The following is a 13,328-nucleotide window of genomic DNA, read 5'->3' as shown; positions in this document are numbered from 1 at the left end:
AGAGAGGTATCGACCCGTACCCCCTGCACATTACCAACACGCCAAGGGGATGCTTAGAGACATGAAGGAGGCTGGGGTAATCCGGGATAGCTGTAGCCCCTGGGCAGCCCCACTAGTTTTAGTCAAAAAGAAAGACAACACCATGAGGATGTGTGTAGATTACCGGAAAATCAACCGTATCACACACAAGGATGCGTACCCCTTACCAAGGATAGAGGAGTCATTGGCTGCTTTAAGATCTGCTAACTTCTTCTCTACCTTGGATCTCACTAGCGGGTACTGGCAGGTTCCTGTAGCAGAGGCGGACCGGGAGAAGACCGCATTCACCACCCCGATGGGACTTAGCGAGTTCACCTGCATGCCGTTCGGACTCTGCAACGCCCCAGGAACCTTCCAACGATTAATGGAGTGCTGTCTGGGCCACAGAAACTTCGAGACGGTCCTGTTGTACCTGGACGATGTCATCGTATACTCCAAAACTTATGAGGACCACCTGAAACACCTGGCGGAGGTGTTCGAAGCTCTGGCGAGTTACGGCCTAAAGGTGAAACCCTCCAAGTGTCACCTCCTGAAACCAAAGGTGCAATACCTGGGACACGTGGTGAGCGCTGACGGAGTGGCTCCCGACCCCGATAAGATCACCGCAATTAAGGGATGGCCAAGCCCCTCCAGCGTAAAAGAAGTGCGGCAGTTCCTAGGGTTGGTAGGCTACTACCGAAGGTTTATTCCCGGTTTCACCAAAAAGGCAGCACCTATGCAGGACCTCCTGATAGGCCAGTCCCGGAAGGCCAAGAAGCAGAAGCCGCCCTTCAAATGGGAAAAGCTAGAAGAAGAGTCCTTCCGCCAGCTGAAGATGGCCCTCACGGGGGATGAAATCTTGGCGTACCCGGACTATAGCCAGCCCTTCATCCTCTACACCGACGCCAGTAACATCGGGCTAGGAGCCGTACTGTCCCAGATTCAGCAGGGGAGAGAACGAGTAATCTCCTATGCCAGCCGAAAACTGCGACCCACCGAAAGGAACCCCGAAAATTACAGCTCATTTAAGCTAGAGTTCCTGGCCGTGGTATGGGCAGTCACCGAGCGCTTTAGGCATTACCTCGCTTCTTCCCGGTTCACCGTATACACGGATAACAACCCGTTGACACACCTGGACACGGCAAGACTCGGTGCCCTGGAGCAGAGGTGGATGGCCCGCCTGTCCAACTACGAGTTCACAATCAAATACCGGGCAGGACGCTCCAATACTAACGCGGACGCCCTGTCCAGGATGCCCAACCTGCCGGACGAAGGAGAAGATCCGGAGGGACTGGAAGAAGTTGAACTCCCTGCGTTCCACCGTCATGGGACTATCCAGTATTCCCACCGGGTAAGGGGTAAGCAGGCTGCTACGTTGAACCCCTTACCCCACTACAACTGGGCGGAAACGCAAGACAGCGACCCTGCCGTCCGACTGGTGAAGGAGATGCTGACTCGGCCGGAGGCTCGCCTTGAACCAGACGCTCCGGAGGAAGCCAAACAACTATGGGCGGAGAAGAGTCGACTATTCCTTTACAAGGGGAAGTTGTGCCGCAGAATGGTCAACTCCCGGACGCATGAACTACTCTGGCAAGTAGTGGTGCCCCGAAGAGACGCAGCCATGGTGATGGAGGCATACCACGACGGAGCTGGACACTTCGGGTGGAAAAAGCTGGAGTTCCTGCTGCGCGAGCGGTTCCACTGGGTAGGCATGAGGGGAACCATCGAGAAGTGGTGCAGAGACTGTGGCCCGTGCAATCTGAGAAGGAAGGACCGGGCCAGCCAGAAGACTCCCCTGCAGTCCATCGTCACCCGGCAACCGTTGGAACTGGTAGCCTTGGATCATGTAAAACTGACCCCAAGCAGAAGTGGCTACGTCTACGCGTTAACCATCGTGGATCATTACTCCCGGTTCTTGGTTGTCGTCCCCGTCAAGGACTTAACGGCTCAAACAGCAGCTAGGGCCTTCCAGCAGCACTTCTGCCGTCCACACGGGTACCCGGACCAAGTGCTGACGGACCAGGGACCTGCCTTTGAAGCGGAGGTCTTCCAGGAATTCTGCAATCTGTATGGCTGCCGGAAGATAAGGACGACACCCTACAATCCGCAAACTAATGGACTTTGTGAAAAAATGAACCAGGTGGTAATGGATCTTCTAAAAACATTGCCCCTGGAAGAACGCAGTCTGTGGCCTGAGAAGTTGCCCGATCTGGTGGACCTATACAACCACATCCCGGTAGGTTCCACCAACTGTACCCCGGCTTACCTAATGAGGGCGAGACCTGGTAAGTTACCTGTTGACCTGGAAATGGGAGTCCTGACACCTGAGGACACTTCACCAGAAACAGACTGGGACACAGAGAGGCAGCAGCAGTACCGGAGAGTACAGGAGAGCGTGGAGCGAAGTCTCTGTCAGGCTAGGGAAAGACAAGAGAAGACTTACAACCAGTATGCTCCCGCTGTTCCCCTGGTACCCGGAGAGCAGGTCTTGAAGAGGAAAAGACGGCTCCACAAGTTGGATGACCAGTGGGAGAAGGACCCGTACACCGTACTGCCCTCAAGCCACGAGAACCCGAAGGTCTGTACCATCAGTAAAGACGGAGGGGAAACCACAGCCATTGTATCCCGGGACCACCTGAAGAAGTGTCCCGAACAACTGAGGAACCCTGAAGAGGAACAAGAAGACCATCGACCCGTGGGAGAAAGGGAAGATATGGTTAGTACCGTGCTCGGGGACTTCCCTCGGTCTTGGACTCAAGTCAATGGTGCAGTTGTGGTACCCGTACTCACCTTCCTCCAACCATCATCCTAAGAACCTACGGAGCAACGGGTAGAGCTGGAAGAACAGCCGGTCCAGGAGGCAGAAGACTCCACACAAGTAGAACAGGAGAATCAACCCTCTGCTTATAGTGAGCCTGCCGTACCCCTAGTGAGACAAAGAGCCGGTAGACAGCTGCCCAGTTTACCCTTGACAGCTCCTACACCCTGTAGTTCAGGGACAGACAGTCAGCTCCGTAGGTCCACTAGGGCCACTAGAGGCCAGTTACCCGCACGTTGGAGGATCTAAATGTTTAAGCTATTTTATAATGTTTACCTGTCTATAGTTGCTTGTGTGTAATTTTGTATTTCTAGTTGTTTTTAGGAATCCTTGGTGGATTTACCGGGAATCCTTGTATATAGTTGGAGCGTAACCCAGGATGGACTAAAGACTGTCAAGGACTCGGGGTAGAACAGACCCCTACCTGGTTACGTCTCCCTGTGTTGGTGAAATGGACACCTTGCTTTCTTCAGAGACTGCACCCGGTTGCGGACACGCCGTAACCATCTTTATGTGTTTTCTTATTGTATTATTAATGTTTTGCCTTGTTATGTTTTCTAAATGTGTTTAGTCCCGGAGTACTAAATTTTACTAGGGGGGAATGTGACACCCCAGGGGTCTGGTTGCCACAGTAACGTAATGTTATGTCTGAGAGCAGGTGGGAGGTCCTTTAGTCAGGGATCCTGTGCATGCCACACCTCCTGCCCAGTCTTGGGAGGGGAAGAACTTCCCCTATATAAACCTGGGGCTGAGGCAGGGTGAGTGAGTAGAAGAAGAGAAGAAGTAGAGACAGCATAGGAAGAAACAGCAGTTACAAGGAGTCAGGGGCTGGCAGCTGCAGAGTTCGCCCTGACTAAGAAGACTTTTTACCGGACCCGGAGTCCGAGGCTGTGGGGACTAATTCCTGCCCAGCAGCAGAATCCGTCAGGCAGGGGATTTCAGGTCCTCTGGCCCAGAAGCCCGAAGGCACGGTCACACGCGTGGGACCAGCACCGCCATCGTGGAGCGGAAGCCATTAGAAGGCCCCGAGTCACCGGCCATACGGGTGAGCACCACACGGTACACTCAGGGACGTGGGCTACTTACATCAGCTCCTAGCAAGGTAGCCAGAAGAGTACAGTCAGTTTGGGAGGCCTACAACTACGCCTGGCCAGGGGAGATCCCATCTGCTCAAGGACTGACCAGGCCCCATCCGCTAGCAAGTACTCCGGGAGGGTCTTTTGTTGTTACCAGTAAAGACCCTGAACTACACCGTACCGTCTCTGAGTGGTTCCTGCTACCCCCATCATCCACGTCGGCTGCCCTGAGGCCATACCCCTCCCGTTGGGGGCTATACTATCACGCTGCACAATCCCACCATCGGCCTCAGCGGTCTGCCCTGCAGCAGCAGCCCCCTGGCTGCACTCAACGGGTGGCGTAGTCATCAACCATTTACTACTAATGGACTGCCGTCTAGTTTGACTCCCTGGGCACGGACCGGGTCACCGCCACGAGACTACAACCCTCCACAGATCCGGCTCCGGGTAAGCTCCCGCATGCGCAGCGCAGCGCGACACAGGCCCAGGGGCGCGTCATTTGCACAGTAAAACTATGTTAATTTTTCATTTTTCCATTGCTGTAGTCTTGAGGATTTTTTTTTTTTAAGAAAAAAAGCTGTATTTTTTAAACATTTTGGTGTACATACTGTATCATAAATTATTATGAAATATTATTCCTTTTTTACTATGTTAAATGTGGAGTATAAACTACATGTAAACTTTAATTGGTATGACAAGGGCAGTAGTAAATTTATATTTCTTTTTAATGTGTTTCTACTTTTGTGCATTAAAACACTTTTGAAAAATAAAAATATCATGTTTTTGGGTCGTCATATTCTGAGAGCCATAACTTTTTTGTAAGTTGATGAGTTGATGTTTTCATTGGTATCATGATCACTTTTTATTCCTTTTTCTGTGAGGCGAGATGAATTGATATTTTTTTTTTGTTAATGCAATTACCGTGCTGGATATATAACATGGGAATCTTATACTTAATGTCTTAAGAAATATTGGAATTACAGATGAATGGAGCTGATAAAATTTGAATTTACCTGATCGAACAGATTTTCCAGGGAAATTTGATTTGCATTGAAGTTATCCTCCGCTGATTGATTTCTCTAAGGCCACGTGCACATGGCCGGCAATTCTCTCATCCCAGAAAAACGAGCAGATTATACAAATGACACTGATCAAACTCTGATAAGAGTTTGAACAGAGTGGCAACATAGTGCAATCCGATTCTCTCGGATTATAGACTTAATATGTAAAAAAAAAAACCCTTATTCACACTTTACCACTCACCGGCAATCACCTATCCGGTCCTTGTCGCATCTTCTTATCATTGCCACAAACACTAAAATCCGGGACCCCTTCACGTTAAACAGGGACTTCCAGCTCTGATGAGCGCCAGGGTGGTTCTGTGCATGCAATGAAAAGAAAAATCTGGCATCTCTGATAAAATTTGCAACTTTATTATATTTTCATTAAAACAAGCCACAGTAGCACAGCGTCCTAGCTTAGACGTGTTTCAACTCTGTGGTTCTGTGCATCAGTGCGTAAGGTCATGAGAAGGGACCCCGATTCTACAGACTCACTTTTCCATGCACCTGAGCATTAAATAAACTGGGAAAGTATAGGATAAAGCTGTTTTCACCTATAAAGGAGATAAAGATGTCCAGCACCCCTTGAAGATGCTGCTATTGAAACTTTATTGCTGTAATGTGTTATATTATTGCATTCATTGTATGTGATCTTTTGTGCAACTGTTTATTGTGATTGTTATGTCCTGCAAATGTGATGATGTTGGAGGGAAAAGTGAAAGTAACATTGGAGGCACAGGGCATAGAAGAGTTAACAGTTAGCCAAGCCCTGTAGCTGGGAGGAGTTTTTAGGAGCAAAATGGAAGTTGCTAGTAAGTTCCTGGGTTGTAGGGAGAGAGAGCTCAGTGAGGAGAGAGAAGTCAGTTACAGGCAGTGTGAGAGACCAGGCCACAAAGTGTGTGTGCGTGAAGGAAGGAGTGTCCGGTAGCAAGCTTGCAACTGAGTGGTAATGATGATTTGGATCTGGATATGGCAGGTAAATCTGGGTGCCCAGAGAGTTCTTGAAAGAAACAGCTGACTAGAAAACTCAGCTTTCGGAGTGCAGAGCCAGAGGTCCAAAGGTACAACTATGGGTTTAACGGGGACCCTGAGACAGCATGGGAGAAGGGGACAGAAGCTACATGTAGGCCGGATCTTGAAGCTTAGTGCAGAGAGAGTGGGATTGTCAAGACAGACATTAGTATGGCACAGAAGTGAGATCAGAAAGGAAGCAAGCTACCAGATTTATAGATAGGATGCAAGGCTTTGGAGGTTGCCACTAGAGATGAGCGTTGTTCTACTCGAACTGTTCGCCAATCTCAAATTCGAGCTGTTTTGGGCGGTGTTCGAGCCGGTCGGCGAACACGAACAATTTGAGAAAAATTCGGCTGTTCGAGGTTATGTTCGATAACTGTTCGTGCACCAAAATCATAACTGGATTTTTTCTCAGTAATGATGAAAATTAATGTTAATACGCAGTTTGAGTGTACAGCGGGGTGGGGGGAGGGGCAGGGGATGGATCTCTGCAGGAACAATGAAGATCTCCATTTTTTTTTCTCTTTCCCGCATTTACAGTGGGGAGGTGCAATCTGTCAGCCTATCAGCAGCGCACACACGGAGCGAAGTGCTTTTTTTCACACAAGCAAGGGCATGTGTCATTGGCAGTGTATGTCACATGTCCTTGCCCTATAAGACCAAGCCATTTTCCCCGTCGCCACCATTTTCTCACTGCTGCAGCTGCGTGTTAGACGGCACCGCTGTTGCTGTGTGCGCTATACCTTGTTAATTTCAAGCCAATTTTCGCACAAATATACAGATAGCTTGGGAGTAGGGAATAGTTGTGATTGCAGTCCTTTTAAGGACTAGGTTACAGCATTTCCTACGACTTTTATCAGGGAGGTCTGTGCTCTTAAATAGATCGGTTGTGGGAGTAAAGACTAATTGTAATTGCAGTCCTTTTCAGGACTAGGTTACATGAGTTCCTATCAGTTTTTGCCAGGCAGGTCTGTGCCAGTGCTGTGCAAGTTTTTTTCACAGCATTTGGCTGAATCTAGCAAAGCTAATCCTTTTTGGCCTATTGCAGAGTGTGTTAGTCAGTGGAGTAGCCTATCTGTGTTGCAAGATATACCACCTGTGTATAGAATACCAATTTTTTTACTGCACCTAGTGAAGTAAAATCTTTTGGGCATAGCATCATTCTATTAGTCCATCTATACTGACCTCCATCAGGTTGCAAATTAAAACTAATTTTTATCTGCATCTACAGTACCTCTGAAAAAATATTTGGGCTTCTAGCAGTGTGTGGGACTTGTTCTATTAGTCCATCTATACTGACCTCCATCAGGTTGCAAACTGAATATATTTTTTTCTGCATCTACCTCTGAAAAAATATTGGGCTTCTAGCTGTGTGTGGGTCTTGTTCTATTAATCCATCTATACTGACCTCCATCAGGTTGCAAACTGAATATATTTTTTTCTGCATCTACCTCTGAAAAAATATTTGGCCTTCTAGTAGTGTGTCGGACTTTCTCTATTAGTCCATCTATACTGACCTCCATCAGGTTGCAAATTAAAACTAATTTTTATCTGCATCTACAGTACCTCTGAAAAAATATTTGGGCTTCTAGCAGTGTGTGGGACTTGTTCTATTAGTCCATCTATACTGACCTCCATCAGGTTGCAAACTGAATATATTTTTTTCTGCATCTACCTCTGAAAAAATATTGGGCTTCTAGCTGTGTGTGGGTCTTGTTCTATTAATCCATCTATACTGACCTCCATCAGGTTGCAAACTGAATATATTTTTTTCTGCATCTACCTCTGAAAAAATATTTGGCCTTCTAGTAGTGTGTCGGACTTTCTCTATTAGTCCATCTATACTGACCTCCATCATGTTGCAAATTAAAACTAATTTTTATCTGCATCTACAGTACCTCTGAAAAAATATTTGGGCTTCTAGCAGTGTGTGGGACTTGTTCTATTAGTCCATCTATACTGACCTCCATCAGGTTGCAAACTGAATATAGTTTTTTCTGCATCTACCTCTGAAAAAATATTGGGCTTCTAGCTGTGTGTGGGTCTTGTTCTATTAATCCATCTATACTGACCTCCATCAGGTTGCAAACTGAATATATTTTTTTCTGCATCTACCTCTGAAAAAATATTTGGCCTTCTAGTAGTGTGTCGGACTTTCTCTATTAGTCCATCTATACTGACCTCCATCAGGTTGCAAACTGAATATAATTTTTTTCTGCATCTAGCTCTGAAAAAATATTTGGCCTTCTAGTAGTGTGTCGGACTTTCTCTATTAGTCCATCTATACTGACCTCCATCAGGTTGCAAATTAAAACTAATTTTTATCTGCATCTACAGTACCTCTGAAAAAATATTTGGGCTTCTAGCAGTGTGTGGGACTTGTTCTATTAATCCATCTATACTGACCTCCATCAGGTTGCAAACTGAATATATTTTTTTCTGCATCTACCTCTGAAAAAATATTTGGCCTTCTAGTAGTGTGTCGGACTTTCTCTATTAGTCCATCTATACTGACCTCCATCAGGTTGCAAATTAAAACTAATTTTTATCTGCATCTACAGTACCTCTGAAAAAATATTTGGGCTTCTAGCAGTGTGTGGGACTTGTTCTATTAGTTCATCTATACTGACCTCCATCAGGTTGCAAACTGAATATAGTTTTTTCTGCATCTACCTCTGAAAAAATATTGGGCTTCTAGCTGTGTGTGGGTCTTGTTCTATTAATCCATCTATACTGACCTCCATCAGGTTGCAAACTGAATATATTTTTTTCTGCATCTACCTATGAAAAAATATTTGGCCTTCTAGTAGTGTGTCGGACTTTCTCTATTAGTCCATCTATACTGACCTCCATCAGGTTGCAAACTGAATATAATTTTTTTCTGCATCTAGCTCTGAAAAAATATTTGGCCTTCTAGTAGTGTGTCGGACTTTCTCTATTAGTCCATCTATACTGACCTCCATCAGGTTGCAAATTAAAACTAATTTTTATCTGCATCTACAGTACCTCTGAAAAAATATTTGGGCTTCTAGCAGTGTGTGGGACTTGTTCTATTAGTCCATCTATACTGACCTCCATCAGGTTGCAAACTGAATATATTTTTTTCTGCATCTACCTCTGAAAAAATATTTGGCCTTCTAGTAGTGTGTCGGACTTTCTCTATTAGTCCATCTATACTGACCTCCATCTGGTTGCAAATTAAAACTAATTTTTATCTGCATCTACAGTACCTCTGAAAAAATATTTGGGCTTCTAGCAGTGTGTGGGACTTGTTCTATTAGTCCATCTATACTGACCTCCATCAGGTTGCAAACTGAATATAGTTTTTTCTGCATCTACCTCTGAAAAAATATTGGGCTTCTAGCTGTGTGTGGGTCTTGTTCTATTAATCCATCTATACTGACCTCCATCAGGTTGCAAACTGAATATAATTTTTTTCTGCATCTAGCTCTGAAAAAATATTTGGCCTTCTAGTAGTGTGTCGGACTTTCTCTATTAGTCCATCTATACTGACCTCCATCAGGTTGCAAATTAAAACTAATTTTTATCTGCATCTACAGTACCTCTGAAAAAATATTTGGGCTTCTAGCTGTGTGCGGGACTTGTTGTATTAGTCCATCTATACTGACCTCCATCAGGTTGCAAACTGAATATATTTTTTTCTGCATCTACCTCTGAAAAAATATTTGGGCTTCTAGCAGTGTGTGGGACTTGTTCTATTAGTCCATCTATACTGACCTCCATCAGGTTGCAAACTGAATATAGTTTTTTCTGCATCTACCTCTGAAAAAATATTGGGCTTCTAGCTGTGTGTGGGTCTTGTTCTATTAATCCATCTATACTGACCTCCATCAGGTTGCAAACTGAATATATTTTTTTCTGCATCTACCTCTGAAAAAATATTTGGCCTTCTAGTAGTGTGTCGGACTTTCTCTATTAGTCCATCTATACTGACCTCCATCAGGTTGCAAATTCAAAATAATTTTTTTCTGCATCTAACCCAGCCAATAGTTTTGGCCTAATACCACAGTTTGGCCACTCAGCTCTGCTCGGTTACCATCCATTGTTTTTATGTGCAAACAACTCCAGAGTTGTGAATTAGTTAACCACCAAAATGAGTGGAAAAAGGCCTGCTGCTGGTGGAAAGGGGAATAGGCGTGTTGGGAAGGGGAAAAAAGGTTGTGTCCGTGGGGTAGGTGTTAAAGCAACAGTAACATCTGCAGAAGAAAGACCATCTTCCAGCCAAACTAAAATGTCTACTTCTTTTAGCGGACAATGTGATAAGATCCCTTTCTTACGGCCACGCCAATCGCTACAAATTCCAGATGAGGCACAAAAACAGCAGGTGCTTCAACGGATATCAAGTGCTCCTTTAAGTGGGCTCTCCTCCACATCAACTTCAACATCACAAATACTCCAGTCCTCAAAGGTGTCACCCAAATCGCACTTGCTTCCTCACAGCTCCCAAATCTCCAGCTGCCCGTCTGAGTATGAGGTAGAACAGATGGTTGAGTCTGCAGAGCTGTTTACTCATACTATAGCCTGGGAATCAGAGGTCGACTCCAGCGCTTCTGTGAATCCAGACGAGGAAATGATCTGCACTGATGCCCAGAATCTTTATGAGTCGGATCCAGGACCAGACGCAGAAGGTTCTGACCATAATGTAGACCCTCATTCCCAAACTGTAACTCCTGTTGGTGGAGACAATGAGGAAGACGATGATAAGACTCAAATACCTGATTGGAGCGACAACTTTAGTTTTTTGTCAGGGCAGGAACAGGTTGGCTCTGAGGACGACGGGTGTGATAACGCACAGGGTGATGATGATGAGGTCGGAGATCCCACTTACTGTCAACCCACAGTCAGCCAAGAGATGAGGTCAGCAGAGGAGGTGGAGGAAGATGCTAGTGACGACGAGGTCAGGTTGCGCCTTCCTGGACAGAGACGTAGTACTGGAAGCACGTCAACAACTGCATCCTCAAACACAACTCTGCCTCTCACCACAAGTCGTGGTGGCTCTTCAGGTCGCATGGGTGCTAAGCCTTGCATAGCCTGGGCATTTTTTCAGATCGATAAAGATGACCCAACTCGTGTTATCTGTAACATTTGTCAGCAAAAGCTAAGTAGAGGCCAAAAAATACATAGTTTGAGTACTTCATGCATGAACCGGCACATGGACATGAAGCATAAGTTGCAGTGGGAAGCTCAGTGTGCTACAATGCGGCCTAGCCGGCCGGGCCAACCACCGTCTGCCATATCTTGTGCATCCGCGGCCTCTTCATCCTCTGTGACTGGGGGGACAGCAGTCACACCTGTTTTGGGGCGCAGACCTGCCACCTCTTTACCCGCAACAGCCAGCGTGATTGGCAGGTCATCATTTTCTTTGGAGGTGGTAACACCAGCTGGTGTTGAGCGCTGTCCGACATCGATAGCACCACCTTTGGATCAAGGCAACCTAACATGTCCGCCTGCATCTTCCTCACAGACCGGCAGTTTGCCGGGGACACCCTTATCAACCCCGTCTAAGCACAATAGCCAGCCCTCGGTCCCTCAGATGTGGACAAGTAAAAGACCATTTCCTCCTAGCCATGAGAAAGCTAAGAGGTTGAATTTCACCATCTGCAAGCTCTTGGCTACAGAAATGCTGCCTTTCCGCCTGGTGGACACAGAGGATTTTCGAGACCTTATGTCCGTCGCAGTGCCCCAGTACCAGATGCCCAGTCGGCACTACTTCTCAAAGAAAGGTGTGCCTGCGCTCCACCAGCATGTCGCACACAACATCACCGCTTCTTTGAGAAACTCTGTGTGTGACAGGGTGCATTTCACCACAGACACTTGGACGAGTAGGCATGGACAGGGGCGTTACATGTCGCTGACTGGGCACTGGGTAACTATGGTGACAGCAGGACAAGGGGCTGCTGTCCAAGTCTTGCCGTCCCCACGAGTTGTGCGTCAATCCTCTTTATGTCAAAGTTCCTCCACTGCTTCTGCCTCCTCAACCTCCTCTCGGTCTTCCACCTGCACCCAAAGCCTGTCTGGTCATGCCACAAGCTTTCTAACTGCGCAGAAGGGATCCTGCACACCTCCTTACTATGCTGGCAGTAGGGCTCAACGTCATCAGGCGGTTTTTACATTGAAATGTCTGGGAAATGTGAGTCACACAGCTGAGGAGTTGTGGTCAGCTCTGGAGAACCAATTTCATGAATGGTTGTCTCCACTGGACCTGAAACCAGGGAAGGCCGTGTGCGACAATGCTGCAAACCTGGGTGCGGCCCTTCGCCGGGGCAATGTCACACACGTGCCTTGTATGGCTCACGTGTTGAACCTGGTTGTCCAGCAATTTTTAGCCCACTATCCCAGACTAGATGGCCTTCTGCAGAGGGCACGGTCGCTGTGTGCTCACTTTCGCCGTTCGCATCCCGCAGCTCAGCGACTTACATCTCTACAGAAGTCGTTGGGCCTGCCACTTCACCGGCTAAAATGCGATGTGCCTACCCGGTGGAATTCAACTCTGCACATGTTGCAGCGACTGTGGCAGCACCGACAAGCCCTGGTGCAATACGTTCTGACGTATAGCCTGGGCCAACGAGATCCAGAGGTGGGGCAAATCACGCTGGAGGAGTGGTCTCAGATCAGGGACCTATGCACCCTTCTGCACAGTTTTGAAATGGCGACGAAGATGTTTAGTGCTGACGATGCCATTATCAGCATGACTATTCCGGTGATTTACATGCTGTAGCACATGTTAAACAGAATTCGGAGTCAGGTGGTGGCACAAGAGGAGGTGGAGGAAGTAGAGGAGGAGGAGTTGTATGCGGAAGGGCTAACATCTGCAAGGTCCAGACGGTCGGCAGCACCAAGGCGGCAGGCATGTGAGGGTGGGGGAGATGGTTTTACCAGGGCGCATGGTAGCAGCCAAACTAGTGAGGAAGGTGCAGGAGCCCAGGAAGAAGTGGAGGACGAACTGATGGAAGACTCATCAGATGAGGGAGACCTTGATCACATTTCTGTTGTGCGAGGTTGGGGGAAGAGGACAGAGGAAGGAAGCATGATTGTTACCTCGCCACCAACACAACAGGGACTTGGTGCTCCTGGATGCGCAACACACATGAGTGCCTTCTTGCTGCACTACCTGCAACATGACCCTCGAATTGTGAGAATTAGAAATAATCCTGACTACTGGGTTGCCACACTGTTAGATCCCCGGTACAAAAGTAAATTTGCAGAAATTATTCCTGCCATAGAAAGGGATGCACGCATGCAGGAGTATCAGCAGAGACTGTTGCAGAATCTTACATGTGCTTTTCCACAAAATACCAGTGGTGCACGTAGTGAATCTCA

The sequence above is a fragment of the Phyllobates terribilis genome, unplaced genomic scaffold, assembly GCF_046119375.1.
Source record: "Phyllobates terribilis strain yellow unplaced genomic scaffold, ASM4611937v1 Scaffold_7__3_contigs__length_470593459, whole genome shotgun sequence".
Lineage (NCBI taxonomy): Eukaryota > Metazoa > Chordata > Amphibia > Anura > Dendrobatidae > Phyllobates > Phyllobates terribilis.
Note: the sequence above shows the minus strand (reverse complement) of the source record.